Here is a 14562-nt window from a genome sequence, read left to right as displayed (position 1 = left end):
CGCCGAAGAAGCCCGACAGCTCGCCCGCCTGCGAATCAAGAGCCAGCAGAGGACCGACAGCCGACACTACAACCTCCGACGACGCTTCGTCGAGTACCAGCCTGGCGACCGTGTTTGGGTCTGGACCCCGATACGCCGACGAGGTCTCAGTGAGAAACTACTCCGACGCTATTTCGGACCCTACAAGGTCATCCGACGTATTGGCGCTCTGGACTATGAGGTCGTGCCAGACGGCATTTCGCATTCACAGCGGCGCCGCGCACGATCTGAAGTGGTCCACGTGGTGCGCCTTAAACCCTTTTACGGACGCTGAAGAACTTCGTCATTTTTGTTCTTTTCTTTGCTACAAGTGCTTTTGTTTATTAACTTCGTTTGTTTGCAGCATCGGGTCGATGCTTTTTAAGAGGGGGGTATTGACACGTGTACTTATATTTCACGGGCGACCACGTTTCGCCGCCTAACAAATGTTATCGCACAGCGCGGGACGCGTCTGCGTGTATCCGAAGTCTCTGGAAAGTTATCGATGCTTCTATCCGCTGTCTGTTGTCGCCGAACCTTGTGTTATCTTATTTCATCGCGTGACTCGAATGTTGTAGAACCTTGTGGAAGGCATGCGGGTCCCAACGATTAGTCTGGAACCTTCGATGACTGCTGTATAAAAGCCGACGCGCTTCAACCCGCTGATCAGATTTTCGACGATCGCCGAGCGTGTTCGCCGCTATCGTTGTGCTATAAGTGTAGCCTGTTTTGTGGGCACAGGTTCGCCCAATAAAAGTTTGTTTTGTCGTTCACAGTATTGCTACTGTGTTATTCAACGTCACCACCACGTGACAGTATTAAGTACTGTTTTTTTGCACGCGGATATCAGGGCCCGCCCGTACCGGGTAGAAGATTTTCGAGATGCGCTCGCTCAGTTATCGCTCCTGCCGGAAGTGGCTGCTCTCTGGGCCTACCGTATGAGCCAGGTGTGGGCCATGACCTCCAAGGACAGCGACGTGGTGAAAAAGATCGTCAACGTTGGAGAGCTGCAGGTCAAAAAGGGCCGGTGTCTCGTCATCGACCCCGCCAACCAGGATGTACGCCTGAAAGTGCATTGGCTGCTGCCCAGCGTTCCTGATGAGGACGTACGTCTTGCCTTCGCGCCGTTTGGCAAGGCCACGGACGTCTTCCGCGGGCGCTGGCGGGTTCACGGCGTGGCTGATAAGAACTCAACAACAAGGCTGTTTACGCTGAAGTTGAAGCCAGGTGTAAAGCTCGACGATTTTCCGCATCACGTGAGCGTCGCCGGCGAACTGGCTCTCGTGGTTGTGCCGGGCAGGGCTCCTCTCTGCTTACGCTGCCGCAGCACGGGCCACATTGGTCGCGAATGCCGCATTCCAAGGTGCGGTGCGTGCTGACGCTTCGGCCATGAGGACAGTCAGTGCGAGCGCACGTACGTTAGCGTGACCGGACCCGTGGGCAACGAGGACAACTCTGCCCTACTCATGGACGAGACGGACATGGAAAACACGTCGTCCGCGGCGGGCGAAACAGCTGACGTCGTGGCAAAGTTGGTGGTACGGCTTGAACAGGAGAAACAAGTTGCTCAGGCTGTCGCCACAGGACACCAGCAAGCGACTGCAGAGGGCATTGCGGCCATGCCGAATGCTGAAGTGAAAACCCCACCTGAGACGGAGGCGACCTTCTGCCTTGTTGAATCTGAAGGCATGGACACCCTTACCGGCCCAACTAGCCAACCGACGGGGAAACGGCCCCACAACCAGACCGTTAGCCGGACGGCGAAACAGGACGGCAGCGGCGGGGACGAGTTACCGCCCAAAGCGCCAGGTATAAGGAGGTCGACCTTGAAGCTGCGGCCGAACATTACGGTCGACCCACGGCAGGCGGGTAAATCGCCTCCGTAATTCCGTGCTGTCTAGCTCGAGTGGGGTTGGGGGGTTGGTTAGTGCAATGGCCGTCATCCTGAGCGCTAGTTCTTTAGAACCTTGCCAGGAGGTGGGGCATTGGACGTGGTCTTCGGTGCATCTTTATGAGCACTGATCCTTGTGTAACTGTGATGGGCACCATTCTACCGTGTAGTCATGGCGGTTAATAATGAAGGAACGCTACGTGTAGCCACGTTAAAGGGACACTAAAGCGAAACAATAAATCAGTTTAGACTAATGAAGCATTGTATGAGAACCCAGCAGGCAGTCATTTCAAAAAGATAGTTTGATTATTAGATGAGAAAATGAAGGTCCCAGTATCAGTATTTGAATTTCGCGCCGAAACCCCAGCGCCTGTTGTTAGGATCGGCCTGCAGCTATTTCAGCCCGCTGCAGGTGCGTCGACCGATCCGGCGTGGTGGCGCACTTCAAAAAACTGCGGATAACCGGCAGCCACGCGGCGAGGGGTCAGCTCAGGGGAATTCTCGAGGGAGGTAATTGGCGGAACCTCCCCATGCACTTTTCGAGACACCAGACAATGTGCAGCGGCGGAAGCCGCTGTGCGAGGTCCGCTCTGGAATTTAGAGACGCCGACTGGGTTCGGGCGTGACCACCTGACTAGGGGGACGCCAGACAATGGATACCACGACGACTGCGCTGCAAAGGTCGTCGGTCCTCGGAGAGAGCACCGAAACCTGTGCGCCATGTGTGTGTGTAAAACCCCTACCCTCTTCTCACAAAGGCGACCACGAGGACTTTCTACGGTGACGTCGAACGATGACGTCGAACGGAGTGGTTATAAGCGGCTGTTGTCGGCTGCTAGTGGGTGCTCGTCGTCGTGCTCTGTGCTCGTCAATGTACTCGTGAGCTGCGCGCTTGTTTGCTGTATGCTTCGTCTTGCGTGCTCCATTTGGGAGTCACGCTAGACTGTCGATGTATGTCTTGTTTAAACTGTAAATAATGTAAATAAATCCTGCTCGCCTAGTCCTGTCGCCCCAAGTTCCTCCGATCGTCCTACAAGCTACGACTGCAAAATCTTACACTGTATGTCTGCGTGACGTCAGGGATCCCAAAGTATGTTTTCGCATTTGGGCCGCGTTGGCTGAATAAAGGTTCCCGAAACTTGCCATGTTTAATATTTCGTTCCTTTAGAACACAATGTAGTCAATCTGTACCGCTACATCTGTGTAGTAGGCCTTAGAAGATGCCATCAAGATCCAAGACGTAACAGCCCCCAGGTGCGGGAACTTAAGTAGGCGTCGCCACCCGTATTTCGTTCTTGCTCTTTTTCTGGCTGACCAAACGTTTTATCGTTGTAAGAGTGGTGTTTTTGGTGTTGTAGAACGGTAATTTACTGATGCAGAAGAAATCGTTTTTCACTTTAGTGTCCCTTTAAATGTACGAGGGCTCAGTGCAAGAAGACGGCAATGTCAGCTAAGTCGTCTCCTCTTGGATAATGACTTACATATAGTAGGAATACAAGAAACGAAAATTGAGAGCCAGGAGCTAACCGACATAATGGTGTCCAATTTTCGTGCTCACTTTGATGTGGGCGTTTGTCACGCGGTGTGTGGATCAGGCGGCTGCGCTATATTCCTACGAAATAATTGGCATTTGCGTGCAGTCAGTGTTTTCGTGTGAAACTGGGCGCCTCTTAGTGGCTGATTTTTGTTTTAGGGATGTGGATTACCATGCTATTTCTATCTATGCGCAGAATATTGAAATGGACCGGCAATCTTTCTTTGAGCGTCTTGAAGTGCACGTAAACAGTTGCAAGGTGGTAATACTGCTGGGTGATTTTAACTGTGTATGCAATGCTGAAGATCGAGCAAAATGTTCACGCGTTCTCGATAAGAGTGCTGAATATCTGAACGGTGTGGTGCACAATTATGACCTGGAAGATGTGGGTAGTGTTTTTGCCAGTGGTACTCGCCCGCGATTTATCCACTTCCAGCGTGATAGCCACCCTCGATTAAATAGATTATACGTGTCAGCCGAATTAGTGCCTTTATGTTGTGAATATGATGTGCAAGCTGTAGCATACAGCGATCACTGCTTCGTAACTGCCACATTCGGGAAAAGACAAAGCAAACGGACCTTTCACTGGGATCTTTGGAAAATTAATGCGCAGTTCTCGCATGACGATGTTTTTGTCGATGCTGTAGTGAAGTAACTAGAAAACCTGACTTCAGCCAAGCCAGTAAGCTTCGCCATTCAGTGGGAAGAATTTAAACAGAAAGTAATAACATTGGTCATTAAAAGAAGCAGTGTCATTAGACACAACCTGAAACAAGCAGAAGCAAAGCTTCGCCAGCAACTGCAATTTTCTATCAGCATGGAAAGTGTTGAGCCTGGTGTGTATGTTAACGAATTAAAGGAAGGGAAAACTCAAATGGAAAGGATGGATACAGAAAAATACAAAGCAGCACTTGTGAGATCAAGGTCTGAGAAGTTGTGGGCGGGAGAAATTCCAACGAAATGAGCCTTATCAGACGAGAAAAGATACCCATGTCGGAATGAAATCCGCCAGCTAGCTAAAGGCAAGCGCATTACGTCCGACAAAAATGACATAAAGCAAGGTATCACCGATCATTTTAAAGCAATTTTAGGTCATCCGCGGAATCTTAAAGATAGCTACGAGAAAGAATTTTCCAAAGCTTGATGAAGAAGTTAGGACACGGCTGGAACTACCAATAAGCCGGAATGAGACAGAGTGCTTGCTCAATAGATGAGTTGCCCATCGGTAAAGCACCTGGGCCTGATGGCTTGGGAGCCACTTTCTATAAAACCTTCAAGTCTGCATTGGCTCGTGTTCTTCACGAAGTTATCAGCGAAGCGTATGAGCGAAAAAGATTGCCCTTGTCTTTCACAACCTCGTATATCGTGCTAATTCCGAAAAGTGGTGATGAGGAAAAACTTTTGTTGCCAGGGTCATATCGCCCGATAACTCTAGCCAACGTCGACCATAAAATATTCACGAAAGCTTTAGCCAAACGACTGCAAAGTGTAATTAAAACATTGGTAGGGCCGCACCAGACTTGTGGCATTGAAGGCCGCAGTATCACAACAAATGTACACGTGGCACGAAGTGTGCTTGAGTGTTGCGATGCGATTGGCGATCACGTCGCGATGATGCAGATCGATTTGGCAAAAGCCTTCGACCTCGTCTCGTACAAGGCTGTGTTCTGCATACTTCAACATGCGAACGTTGGTAATGGGCGCGTTAAGGCGCTCGAGCGCGCTCTGGCCAGCAGAGTGCGCTCTTTTAAACTTAACGGCTACAAAGCGACTTCCGGTGCGTGATTACGGAGCGCGCTCTACGCGCCCCAGCCTGGAAATGGTGGCCGTGTCTGCTGTGCCCGGGGCACAGCAGACGAAAGGTGCCCGAAATGTCTACGTTCACCCATGACGTCACGTCCGCTATAACCCATGATGTCACATCCGCTCATTTCCATGGCGGTCGCCTTACGGAGCCGGCTGCGCTGCGAAACGGTCCGTATTCCGTGCCCACTTAGAGCGTGAGTAATTCATCTTTCCACGCTATATGCGTGTAATAAAGGATTGGGGCTGTGAGCAGTTTGATGCGTTACCATTAGGTACCTTGTGCGCATATTTTGCCTCCTGGCCGCGTCAAATTGCAGCCGGCATGTGGAATGGGCCGTGGCATCTTATATGGCGCTGCTCATGTGAGTGGTATTGCCTCCGTCAGGATCGTCAGTGCGTGCACAGAACCATTCAATAGTCTGGTTCAGGGGAGGATGCGCGAAAGAACGAGGACGTAAGAAAACACTGGCATGACGAGCTGTTCCGTCAGATCGCGTTACATCGGGGTTTCTTTTAAGACCATCTCGCTCGAGCGAGAGGATCTTAGAACAGCATTACTACTGCTTTTTTACACCTTTGCTGCGGCTCATTTAATCATCACCTGCATTCTTTTAATAATACAAATGACATCGCTGCGCGGAAGAGCGTCTCTTGAAGTTTCCAAACAAGAGCCAATGCTGCCGTGCCTGCTGCATACACGCTTGCCTTTCCTAACGCAGTTAAGACGCGGAACTAGCTCTGCTACTGCGTGATACAGGGTCACTGTGATAAGAAAATTAAAAAGAACAAACGAAATTAAGGCAGAAAATGTCAAACGTTGCCAAGCGTGATAAACGAACCTGCCTCGCTAGATGAGTTGAAGAAGTCGGCGTCCTGAAGTCAGCTTCGCCGCAGTATACTAGTGTTACGCGCTGAAGCATGTCAGAACTGAAGAGTGACCGCTTTCACCGACATAAATAATATGTGTTCCTTAATGATGTACGCGTGCACCTGCCGTCTCCTGTTACATTACGCGCGCTGAGGCGCCTGAGTGTACTGGCCGGCCTTCAGCGCTATTTCGGACGTGGCTGTGATGCTTTGAACCGTTGGTTTGTCGACCTCGTAAGCCAGTTAATGTTTACACGGCCATTTTTTTCTGAGCTGTTGATTTCTTCCATAATAGCTACGTAATTTCGTAGTTTCCTGTTCAACTGCTTTGCGATTCAAGGTTGTTCTCTTTAGCCGAGCGCAGTTTTCGAAAGCGAAACGACGCTTTTGCATCAGCATATAGGGCCGTCGCCCATTTACAACACAGTCAATCAATGTAATTTTGTATGTCACTGGGAAACCGCCGAACGCAGGGAACTCACTCGCATGCTGGGAACTGCATAACTAGCCACGGAATTACCGTGCCTCTTGGGAAGTTGCTTTGCATCAAAGGCCAGGTACCCTTGCTATGATTCACCGCAACATATTTTGTATGTCTAACCGCTTAACATACTTGTATTGCGGTGAAGCTAACCTTACGGAACCGAATTTCGCAACGCATTTTAGACTCCTGCATCTCTACCAGCCACTACCAAACGCTTGTCGGTACGTCTCTTGGCAAAGGTCCAGGTAAATCTCCCCTGTTGGGAGTTGGGGGGACTCACGTATATGAAAACTGCCAAGGAAAGCAGTTGCCCTGATGAAGGCACGCTCCCCTGTCGAAACATTTGCACCAGCCTGTTCGACCACCGTTATCACCGCAACATATTTGTGTGTTGCGGTGAAGCATGCCGATATTGGGAAAGATTTACGTGAATCTGGAATGTATGGTTTCTGTCAGCGACTAACCTAATGTTCTACTCTCATCAAAGCAGATTTTCGTGGCAGGATGCATGATGTCTTGAGAACTTTTGTTGGCTAAAGCCATACGTGCCAGGTTAGCTCTTGTCACAATAATACGCTTTACCGCAATACACAAGAGGCCCCGCTGCCGGACACGCCCGCCGTAGTTAGCCAAAACCTTATGTGATGGTTCACTGCAAAACACCTCCTGTATTGCGGTGAATCGTAATAAAGCACATTTGTCAGTTTAGAATGTAAAGACCCTTGCCCTTCGCTTTTGTAATAATATGACTCACTTTAATGAGAACATGTACTCACTGCTAAAAACATCCACATTGAAATGGAGATATGAACACTGATGGCAGCCTGTGTGATGTTTTATCCCTTTACTTTTTTGTGTACCTGTCACGCTGCCATTATTAAATTTTCCTGTACTTCGTTAGGTGCTGACGTACATAACATTACATCACAAAGAGCCACTGTGTAATTAGTGTTCAAGGACCAGTGTGATGGCTTTACTCAAGAAAGGTTTGGGTTATGTTGTTGTGAAGGTTTTTTTTGACAGGTAGCTTTCTGAGAAGAAATCAGATGTCAGGAAATAGATCTCAATGGCACAGTAATCTTGGCTGCCTTTTGCTCAAACGTGCCCTAGACATAATTGAGTGATTTGCACTTGCAACTGGACAGCAGCCGTAGCTTGGGAGACCAGTGATATGGCATATTTTATCAAACTAGGGGACACATAGCATTACCAGTCCGAATAGAGACCTGTTTAAATGTTTGTCACCTTTAACACCTAGATTTTCCACCATGAATTCAGAAAAATCTGTAGCACATTTAGAACCTAGATTTTAAATACTGTATAAGTTGGCTTCTTGTTCACTGCAGCTGTGCTCGGCTTCTGTCCAAACGGGAGAGCACTTCTGCACAGCTTATTAGGGAATATTCTTATTTACATACCTTCTTTTTATTTATCTTGCCTACAATCACAATCAAATGTTTATGGCACATGAATGTGCTGTGCATGAATCTAACTTACAATGCCATGTTCAACAGCACAGTGTATGTAGCTTGTGTTGGTTCATTCAAGCTAAGCATTGCTACAGCCTTTAACTGTAGGTATCATGGTATGAGAGCAGAGAAATGGATATGCAAAGACAATTGGGCACATTAAGACATCTTTGTTGTGTGTGAAAAGGTGACAGATACACAATATGGGGAGAACGCATGCACTTTCATATTTTCTCACGCACAAAAAAAGCCGGAGGAATAAGGTTTCTTCACTGTGCCATAGAAACTATATGTTTGCTCTCAAAGGTAATTCTGATTCATTGGATATGTTCCTGTGCTGTGTTTATTTTCTTGAGTGTGCTTTAGTTTTTGCACGTTAATGTTTCAAACTTGTTTTTATTTTCACAGACTGAACATCCCACGTCTTGGTTTGACTTCCTGGTACAGGATACTTGCACTTAGCATGGAGTGATGAAGCAGAGCAGTGTACTTTTATTAAATGTGCAGATTTTAGCAGTATAACAGCAGTTCATTAAAAAAACATGTGTGCTGAAAATAAAGTGTTCTTACCCACATTCCTCGTCTATTTATTTATTTATTAATACTGTCAACTCTCATAGAGGGTCATAACAGAGAGGACAATACAATTACATAAATCAAATATGGACAATGTCAATGTACGTAAAGTTGCTTAACACTTGTCAATTCACAGTTAATAAGATGTTCACTTGAATGCTGTTCAGCACACTTCTGACATTTATCAAAATACGTACAATGAATATCAAGTCGCACATATCACTTGGCACTTCAAAACTAAATCGAAAACTCCCATAAATATGCCTCAGCAGCATTTTCAAAGTCGGTGACATCTTTTAGGCTAACAATAGCGTTTGGCAATTGGTTCCACATTTCTATCGCATCCAGGAAAAATGAGTACCGATATGTATCACTGTTGGTATGGTCCGGCTTTATGACGTAGTCGTGGTTAGTTCGCGGGTATCTTTTGCCTGGAGCATGTAGATATTTGAGCTTATCAATCTTAAGTTGATCCTGCATTATTTGATAAAGCACCTTCAGCCTATATTTTTTCCTACGTACCTTAAGAAGATCGAAGTTGCAACGCTGTAACATAAGCGTGACCGATTCCTTCCTTCGGTATGTCGAACAAATAAAACGCGCCGCCAGACTCTTTCCAACTTCCTCTTAAGCGTCACTTGATGGGGACTCCAAACAACGCTGAATATTCTAGTATCATCTTAATGAAGGCGGTGTATGCAATAAGTTTTACATTACGCGATGCACGTTCCAGTTTTTTTTTTTTCTAAGAAAATATAACTTTTGATAGGCAGTTATGCAGACGTTATCTATATGTTGGTTCCATGTCAATTTTGCTCATATTCCTGTATTCTCTTCAGCAAAACCACTTATATGGGGAACTGATCATGATAAGTGCTCATGAGCATTTTAAAGAACAGCCTTGAACCCTACTCATGCACTGGTAAAATGTATAGATGCAGTGAAATTGAAACAGAAGGCAAAATAGCAAACATGATGCAGTATTTGCCAGACAATTATGTCAGCAATTTTTGCATAAAACGATTTACTTAGAGCATACTAGCACTACAAAGCACCCATCTTTCTTGTTAGGCACACATTACTACAAGGTCTTTAAAGGTGGCCACAAGAGAGACGCTGGCTTTAATGAGGAACTATAGAGGTTAAAGGCAGCCATGGAAATGTATTAAGAAATTATGCAATGCATAGCATTTACTCAGTTCATAGAGCTTCCAAAGTTGCCATAAGGCCTTGATAGCTGTGGATGAGGGAACAGTTGTAGCCCTATTTGGAGCATGAGAAATGAACATTAAGATCGAAACATAAGTAACAACTCGTAATGCAATTAAAAAATCTTGCTATACTTTTAAAAAGACAGTGAAATGAAATTAGTAACACAATTTCCGTGTCTTTTTACTTCATTTAGGTTCAATATACTTATTTTAGTAACACAAAAAAGCAGAGTGGTGAAGCACATAAAAAAATGCTAGTCTGTTTTTATATTCTGTTTTCTCTAAATTCAAAGTTCAGTAAAGTTAATTTAGAAAGCTACGGTGAAGCCATTGCTTCAGCCTGTATGGTGCATAACAGCAGCAATCGCCAGCCTAACTGCTTGGGTTTACAGTGCCTTATTTGTATTGTATACCTTTTAAGTGCTGAGCTACTGGAAGATTGATTAAGGTGACCAACATGCTGAACCAGTAGTTTACTGAGTAAAATACATGGAGAAGGGTGGAAAGATAGGACAGAGAACAGGGGATGTATTCTGTGTCCACCTAGTGGAAATGTCCATTTCATCCGCTCCTGAAGTTCTGATTGGCTGGGCTGGTATATGCATGAGAAGGAGACATGCTCCCCCAGCTACTTTGCACTTCAGCAGAAGAGGATATGGACATGTCCACTAGATGAATACTTACAAAGCTATTTAATAAAGTACTTCTGTAACCAACATGCCTGCTATGCCATCCTTGCTTTCAATGTCTGTCTTAGTAAAAGTGTGAAAGAGCCAGGTTTGTGCATGAAAAGTTTTCCTGAGGGTGTGTGCCTTGAAGCCCGTAGTGGTAATCACAGGAAACGGGGGTGGATCCAGAGTAGCACCAAAGGGCAAGCCTTCATCGAAACAAATATGGAGGGAAGTGACTGCATGCTCAAACTTGTCAGCTCACAAGTTTGCCAAGACCAAGTGATATCAGAAGCTGATGAAGCCTACATAGTTAATGTATAACCGCTTAGGCCAAAATTATTTAGATACTTTTTATGAGGACTACATATTTACTGGAAATCTCAAAATAATTATGTTAGTGCAGAATACCTTCCACTAGTTGTGACGTCCTTGAAAGAATGAAAATGTTTGAGTTGTACTTGTGTGGTGCATAAAGTTACTTTAAAAAACAACAACTTGGCAATGGAAACAAAATGCAAAGAGTAGTATTCGAAATAAATTGCCACCTCTTTAGGGCTAGATGAATTCAAATAATAATAATAAGCAAATGAAGATTGGGCATACAAGATAGATGTTTCGGCTCCCACTTGAAAGCCTTGTCCACAAAGATTGTGAACAAAGCTCCAGTTGAACCAGTTCTTATTTTTCATTTTTATGGTTGGCATCTAATTTTAAACTACTTACCGTGCCTCTTTTGACCAAACCAGACAGGCTGCCATCAAACTCTTCACTACTTCAATGCAAATAATTGGAGGTTGGCAAATACATTTTTCTAATAGGAATAGTAGGTAACGAATAGTCAAACACTGATGCATACAGTTACAGCAGGCATATTTATCTTGGAATTAAGCACCATGCTTATGTTGTCTAGTAAAAAAAGGACAGCTATCAAGGAAGATAAGGATTATTTTTAAGCAAAAGTAATTATACCTCATATACTTGAAGCAGATGTAGTGCTTCTGAAGAATCACGTCCAAACTGCACACACTAAAACGTTAAGCTGGGATATTCAAAAAGACAAGTACATGTTTTGCTCGCCAAGTGACTTTTAGTGTGCTCAATTATGTAAAGTGTGCTATTATATGATTAATGTAATTTGCTAATGTAAAGAAAGAACAAGCCAGGATCTCTTGCTTCATATATATGCGCTGAATCAAGAAGGTAATTAAGGAAGAAGAACACCAGAAATAAACACGAATGTTTGTGTGCTTTCTGGCATAAAATAATTATCATGTAAGCCACATAACATGCTTTCCAAAGCATCCCCTACCTTAACTTACAGCTGCATCACGCGAAGGCACTTTCTAAGAACACACATGCTTCATGATCATTCATTGTGTTAGTGACTCCCACTGAAGTAGACTGAGAACATATCTGGGCATTGCATTCAATAGCTGATGTAAAGTGAAAAGATTGCTGCTTGTAGGTATGAATGAACCAAGTGAATAAGAAACATAGGTTCTCAAACTTCTAGTAGTAGGTGTGGCAGCACTTAAGAAAAACATATTGCAACTAAAAATTGCAACACATGATGAAATAACTGAAATAGCTAGGGAGAGTTTAATAGACTAATAAACAGGAAACTGCAAATTCCCAACATTTCTGAATACTTTTCTTCACATGTACTCACCTCATAAGTATGACTTCCCTTAATGCTCGAACCTCTGCCTTAATTTCATAATTCCCCATTCTCACTGCTTCGCTCATGCTGATTGACATCTAGCACAAAGGTTGGCGAAAGTAGCTGAGCATGTGCATGTGTTGTGAGGCAAGCTGCCCACATCTGGTAGCCGCATGCCAATTTCTCAGAGTAGATGAAAGGGAAGCCTTGAGGGTAAACCATAGAGAAGATGGATACCTTGGTTCAATGATAACTGAAAACACCAACATGGAAAATTTGGACAGCCCACAGAATCAGCAGAATTGGCATAGTTTGGAAAAACTGAAAAGATGCATTATGATATTTATGTTACACAGGTTCCAGTCAAGTTGAAGATTTTCACTGTCTAATAAACTTATAAGACAATACATGACCAGCAATACTGTATGGAACCTAAACAATTTTAATAAAGTCACCTAGAAGTCAGGATGGAGAAGTGACTGAATTGAGGATGCTAAAATGGATGAGGTGGAGGCAGATTGTGAAGACAGGTCTTAAAAAATTAACATTCAACACACACTTAAGTTGGCAAAGATTGGACTCAATGTTCAAAAAGAAATTGACTAAGATAATTTATTGGTATACGTACATGAGAGAGCAGCAACAATACAGCAGAGATAACTGTCATGCAAGAGGAAAGGACGTCAGTCTAAAAATTAACATTTGATCAGAAGAATGGTTATGCATGGGCTCAGGCTCAAGTACAATTCTGTATGGTACGCATGATGTCAGAGCTGCATAGCATAAGGAACTGTGGCCTTAGATGCCTCGATTATGAAATGATGTGGGCCAAGAGTGGAACAAGGATAGCATCAAAAGGGGGCCTCCTCCAAAAGGAGAACCGTAGGGAAACGGGGTGAGAGAGGTTTCCTACGCAACAGATACAGTCATATGAGTCATAGTCATAGAAACCATGACCCAAGGAGCTGCACAACAAGGTATATAAATTCAAATCTCTATACAGTTAAACCTCAGTATAACGAAATTCTCGATATAACGAAGAATTTAACTTTTCATAACCTCTTTTCCATAGAACACCATGCATTTAGAGCCTCAATATAAAGAAGTGTGTTTGTGTGCAATTTCAATATAACGAAATTTCGCTTCTGCCGCAGAGGAGTGCCAATTGAGACAATCAATGGTAACTTCCGCGGACGCAGATAGTCAAATGACTGAATTACAAGCGGCTCCTTGCAAACGCACCTCTCAAACTGCGTGCAGCACGACAAGAACAACAGCTTGGAGCCGCATCATGTTCCGTATAAATTAAGTCCAAGTGCGATCAGATCCTATCGCGCCCCGCGCACTTGTGCTTTAGGTGCGAGTGAAAGTGTGCGAGGGTGAGACAAGAAAGATGGTGGCTTCATAAGTGCGGCCTTCCCACGCGAGCAATGGCAAAGTGGGGAAGGAAAGCGAGCTCGCGGTAACGCAATCAAGCGCGCGCGAGGGGGCGGAGTGGGGGGGGGGGGTAAGTTGGCGCGCGTCTCAGCCATGACTGCGAGTGGCTGTAAGCGCGGCTGAGTGCATACGCAGCCGCGCACCCTGCTCTAGAGGTAATCTGCTGCGTGTGGAAAGAGCGGGCATGTCAAGACGGCGTGGCACCATGTAAGCTGTTTTCCCGCACGTTTAATATTGAAGGTTGCGCAATCTCGAGTTTTGATGACCCGTTGGAACGAGAAGCAGACGAAGCATTCGCTCCCAGCTGCCGGCGCTTTTCATGATAGCGTCGTCGCAGTGCGACCGGGCGAGGCTTTGGGGGCGGAGTGCACGCGAAAGCATGGCGTCACTCAATTCGTACCGCTGATGTAAAGATATCAACGTGGCATGAAACCGTATCATTCATCGCTGACTCCTATATTCGTCAAAATAAAATGTTTTCTCATTCAAACTTGCTTTCTTTTATTGCCCAATAATTCGGAAAATTGCATGGCCCCTTTCCGTGCAACAAAAACGATCGGCGACTGTACTGACATTTGCATAACAGATCGAATTTCAATACAAGGAAATTTCTATATAACGAAGCGAATTGCCGATTTTACCTACTTTGTTATATCAAGGTTTAAGTGTATAAAGAAATTTCCTGTTCTCTACACGGGGGTGGCAATGTGGGCTTGTTCGTTGATCATCATGGAACGGCATGTAGTGTAGCGCAACAAAAACAAGAACACAAGAAGAAATGAAACACAGACACAAGCGCCTAATTATGTCTGTGTTTTCCTTTTTCTTCTGTCCTTGTTTTCGTTGCATTACACTACATGACATTCAATACTTTCACTGTCACATTCATGAGCTCTGAAAACCTAGAATCAACTAATATCTTGCCTGATTTGTCATAA

General features: G+C 45.0%; 1 long non-coding RNA gene across 1 annotated transcript; it reads left to right on the top strand.

Annotated features, from left to right (window-relative positions):
* Nucleotides 1–5281: 5281 nt before the first annotated feature.
* Nucleotides 5282–8644, top strand: LOC129380767 (uncharacterized). Its single transcript, XR_008608939.2, has 2 exons — nt 5282–5443; nt 8478–8644. It is a non-coding gene; the product is annotated as an uncharacterized lncRNA (long non-coding RNA).
* The last annotated feature ends 5918 nt before the right edge of the window (nt 8645–14562 follow it).

The sequence above is a fragment of the Dermacentor andersoni genome, chromosome 1 (genome assembly GCF_023375885.2).
Source record: "Dermacentor andersoni chromosome 1, qqDerAnde1_hic_scaffold, whole genome shotgun sequence".
Taxonomy (NCBI): Eukaryota; Metazoa; Arthropoda; class Arachnida; order Ixodida; family Ixodidae; genus Dermacentor; species Dermacentor andersoni.
This window is presented reverse-complemented; position numbering and strand designations above follow the sequence as displayed.